At 37.1% G+C, this 5,063-nt stretch overlaps 1 non-coding gene across 1 annotated transcript; it reads left to right on the top strand.

Annotated features, from left to right (window-relative positions):
- The first annotated feature begins 4,112 nt into the window (after positions 1–4,112).
- On the top strand, positions 4,113–4,240 carry LOC111546703. Its single transcript, XR_002732879.1, has one exon. It is a non-coding gene; the product is annotated as a small nucleolar RNA SNORA40 (small nucleolar RNA).
- The last annotated feature ends 823 nt before the right edge of the window (positions 4,241–5,063 follow it).

The raw sequence follows: 5,063 nt of genomic DNA, 5'->3' as shown, positions 1-5,063 counted from the left end.
CTGGAATAAACATCATGGAGAAGTAGTCTAGTTTGCAGCTTAATGAGAGTTTAAGGTTTGAATTGTTATTCAATGTCAGTTTGAGGTGATGGCTTCTTGGTTGGTATACATAAACATTGTTGTGGAAATGAGGCTAATGGTGAATGTGCACACAATAGCTATTTTTACATAATATGGGTACGAGATTTTCTTGTGAGGGTTGATGAAGGTAATAATGATTGGTAAGGTTAAGGAGATTAAGGTTATTACAGTAATGGAAAAATGCATGATTATTACTTTTATTTGGAGTTGCACCAATATTTTTGGTTCCTAAGACCAACAGATAGCTCTTATCCTTTAAAAGTTGAGAAAGCCATGTTGTTAGGCATGGGGGCATGAGTTAGCAGTTCTTGCATACTTTCTCAGTAAATAAGAAGTTACAGACTTCTATTATCAGACCCACAATCTAATATTTTGACTAAACTATATTTACTGGGTATAAAGCTTATAATAATTTTAGGGTTTAGAGATAATAGAAGAATAGGTGAAAGATGTATAAATATTTTCTTCTCGTGTAAAGGAGGATTTAATACTGTCAATATAGTATGTACATGTTCCTCGTTGTGTTGTGACAAGTATGTAAAGGGAATAAAGGGCTGTGATTAATATATTAAGTCCTATAAGCATAATGGTAGTGTTTGATCAGGAGAATGAAGCTATTATTACAAGGAGTTCTCCTATTAGATTAATGGTGGGGGGTAAGGCAAGGTTGGTAAGATTTGCTGTAAGTCATTAAAAGACTATCATGGAAGTAATGGTTGAAGGCGTCAAGAGAATAGTATAATTCGGCTGTGGACTCACTCATAATTTGAATTTGCTAGGCAGAATAGTAAGGACAGAAGAAGTCCGTGGGCAATTATGAGGATAATTGCACCGGTAAAACTTTAGGAGGTTTGAATAAGGATAGCCATGATAACAAGGTTCAAATTTTTTTTTTTTTTTTTTTTTGAGACAGAGTATTGCTCTGTTGCCCAGGTTAGAGTGCAATGGTGCTATCTTGGCTCACTGCAACCTCCACCTCCTGAGTTCAAACGATTCTCCTGCCTCAACCTCCCTAGTAGCTGGGATTACAGGTGCGTGCCACCATGCCCAGCTAATTTTTTGCACTTTTAGTAGAGACAGGGTTTCGCCATGCTGGCCAGGCTCATCTCGAACTCCTGACCTCGTGATCCTCCCACCTTGGCCTCCAAAGTGCTGGAATTACAGGCATGAGCCACCATGCCTGGCCTTAAAGTTCAATTTTTAAAAACAAGTTTTAAAAACAGAAAATGTCTTTATTTTCACCAATGTAATTCCTACTTCCATGGCTTTTATTTCAAAGTGTAATCCAAATTTCCATCTGACATTTTTCTCCTTTAGTCCGAAGAACCTTTTTTGACATTTCTTTCAGTGCAAGTTTGTGGTGTTGAATTCTTCTAACTTTTGTTTATTTTAAAATGTCTTAATTTCAACATCATTTTTAAAAAATGTGCACTGGTTATAGAATTCTAGATTGACATGTTATCTTTTCTTTCAGTATTTTTAAGATAGAATTTCAATGTCTTCTGGCTTGCATTATTGTCTTTTTTGTAAGAAATACAATACATTTTATTTATGTTTTCCTTCTATTTGTGGTTTATTATACTTAGTGTTTTGTTGCTTTTTAAGGTTTTCTCAGACCCAGAGTAGTGGTTCATGTCTGTAATGCCAGCACTCTGGGAGGCCAAGGCGGACAGATCACTTGAAGCCAGGAGTTTGAGACCAGCCTGGCCAACATGGTGAAACGTCATCTCTACTAAAAATACATACACACACACAAACACACACACACACACAATTAACAGGGCATGGTGGCTCATGCCTGTAATCCTATCTACTTGGGAGGCTGAGGCATAAAAATTGCTTGAACTCAGGAGGTGGAGGTTGCAGTGACCCAAGATTGTCCCACTGCACTCAGGCTGGGTGACAGAGTGAGGCTGTCTTGAAAAAAAAAAAGAAAAAGAAAAACAAGTTTGCTTTTTATCATTTTTTTTTTCAGAGATGGCAGTTATACAAGTTCTTTATTGTTGTGTATATGTTCAATCTGCTTGTAATTTATTGAATGCTTAGGATCTAAGAGTTGATATTTTCAGCAAATTTGGAACATTTGGGGCTATTTCTTCAAATACATTTTCTATCTCAATTTCTTTCTCCTTTCTTCCTAGGAGTCCAATCACATGTATGTGAGAACATTGGATATTTCCCCACTGTCTTTAAGACTGTCATTATTTAATATTTCAGCATTTTTATTCTATGTGCTTCATTTTTGTTATTTCTTAATGTGATTTCCTCAGCTTTTCTGATATTGTTTCCACAGTATCCAATGTACTAATTAGTTAAGTGGTTAACTAACTAGTTAATTTTAGATATTTTAGGTTTTAAGGTCTGGAATTTCCATGTAAACATTTTCTACAATTACCATTTCTCTACTGAGATTCCCCATCTGTTCAGTCATTAAGCTCATTAGTTCCTTTACATTTGTCTGCTAATTCCAACTCCTTTGTCATTTCTGGGTCTATAATTAATGACTTTCAAAAAATTCATTAGTTATTGGTCACTTTTTGCATCTAGTAATTAAAATGAAAATTATGGTGGATATCACTTTATCAAAAGCCAATTTTTTTTTTAAGAGTGATGGTTTGGTTTTTTTGGTAGACCGTTTACTAACAGTTGGGCTTCATTTTCCAGTGGTCTATAAAAGCTTTGTAAAGGTGGATATAAAGTCAATCTTGGCTAGGTGTGGTGGCTCATTCCTGTAATCCCGGAACTTTGGGAGGCCAAGGTGGGTGGATTACGAGGTCAAGAGATTGGATACAAAAATTAGCTGGGCATGGTGGTGCCCACCTGTAGTCCCAGCTACTCGGAAGGCTGAAGCAGGAGAATCACTTGAACACAGGAGGCAGAGGTTGCAGTGAGCCAAGATTGCACCATGGCACTCAAGCCTGGGCAATAAGAGCGAGACTCCGTCTAAAAACAAAAACAAAAACAAAAGAGAAAAAAAGTCAGTCTTATAGGTCTGGAGTAGATAGACGCACTTCTACTGCACTCCGCAGTCTCAGATAAATGTCTGGTTTTTCAATGAGGTCTCTCTGTGCTGCTTGGTGTTCCTCCAAGAACTTAAGGAGAAAGCTATGTACGTTTCCATGGCTGCTTCTCAGCACCACTTCTTCCTGTACTGTACATACAGCCTGCCTGGCAGCCTTGAACTCTGATTTCTGACTACCCATCTCAGTGAGATCGCTCTTCTCTGCGTGGACAGCACGTCTCCACATTATTTCTAGAAAGTGCCTCCAGGCAAAAGGCTAGAGCCATCAGGAAGCTCACTTTATGTGTTTTCATTCTTTCAAGTATGACAGCCCTATAGTGCCTGTGTTTCATTTTTATGGCTGTTTATGGTGGAAATGTCATTCTGATGATAACAGTTACTCTGTAAGAGAAATGCAAGTTGTTCTCGACAATGTTTTACTTTGCATTGTAGTTATTCTTGTATATGTCTTATCTTTCTTATGAGACCAGAAGCACCCTGAGGGCAGAGTCCATGCATTCTTTATCTTTGTTTTTTCTCCAGAGCATTCTATGCAGCCTATGTGTTATTTATATAATTATTTAATTTGATTAAATATTTAATGAGTAAATCTTTAGAATAAATAAATAAAATGAATAAAACAAAGCACTTTATGAACTTTGGGAATAATTTCAAAGGCCACAAAATGCATTACACAGACTAGTTTTCTTCGACTCATCAGTTATTTTGTTTTCTGCAGCAGTCACAAGAATACCTAAGTTCCTCATACTACCTTCTTCCCCTGCTGATTCACAAATTATAATCAGAAAGCATGTGAAAAACGGAGAAACGGGAGAAAACAATCACTGACTGCCATTTGGTAATAGGAGTAATTATTAGGAGTCAATTAGAGCATTCCTTTTTATCTTTTGAGTTGCTTTGCTGGTTGTCATTCTCTAGAGCTACTAAAAAGTCAAGCTAGAATTTGTTTTCTTGGTTACACAGGCAAAGATAATGTTTGGAGTTCAGCAGTCTAAAAAACCCTAATGACTGCACTTATGTATGTTTTTGTTTAACTTGTGGACAAAGACTTATGGATAGGTGCAAAAAATAAGTCCTCTTTTGCAACCTGGAACTGATTGTTCAGTGTGAGTTTTGATACATGTAAGAAGGGATATTATGATACCCGAGACAGTTAACTAATGGGAGTATTGATAACCAGAGAGGTTGGTTCCAGGCCAGGCTCAGTGACTCATGCTTTCAATCCCCACACTTTGGGAGACTGAGGTTAGAAGATTGCTTGAAGCCAAGAGTTCAAGACCAGCTTGGGCAAGAAAGTAACACCTTATCTCCACAAAAAATTAAAAATTCGTTGGATATACGGGCATGTGCCTGTAGTTGCAGCTACTCAGGAAGGGGAGGCTGAGGCAGGAGGATTGACTCCAGGAGTTGGAGGCTGCACTGAGCTTTGATGGCACCACTTACTCCAGCCTGGGCAACAAAGACAGACCCTGACTCTTAATTTTAAAAAGGTTGATTCTAGGACTGTAGAATAGATAGTTAAAAAGCATGGGATATAGGGAAATCCTCAGCTGTATTAATTTTGTATTCCAATTTTATGTTGACTTGATACATAAGATGGCATTTGGTTTTAAAAGCTTTTATCTTGAGAACATGTTGTCTGGAGTTAAAGGTATTAGCATATTCCACACATCTGTAGTATTCTTGAGTATGATCGTTTAGGGTGTCAAATTAAGAACCAGGCAGATCCACCTATACTAAAAATGACTCTAAAGTAAGTTGGTTGAAGAAATTAGACCCCAAAGATTCTTGATTTTTCCGTAGGTGAATTTTGAAGTCTTCATCAGTATATCCATGTAAAAAGGAGATGACAGAAACCAAAATAAAATAATTATGGGCTGACAGGACAACCAGATTAAAATAAGCATCAGTTTCATTAAAAAGGGCTAATTTGAGGATAAATCTTTTGAAGATAAATTTT

Source organism: Piliocolobus tephrosceles, chromosome 9 (assembly GCF_002776525.5).
Source record: "Piliocolobus tephrosceles isolate RC106 chromosome 9, ASM277652v3, whole genome shotgun sequence".
NCBI classification, from domain to species: Eukaryota; Metazoa; Chordata; class Mammalia; order Primates; family Cercopithecidae; genus Piliocolobus; species Piliocolobus tephrosceles.
Note: the sequence above shows the minus strand (reverse complement) of the source record. Positions and strands in the feature narration are given on the sequence as shown.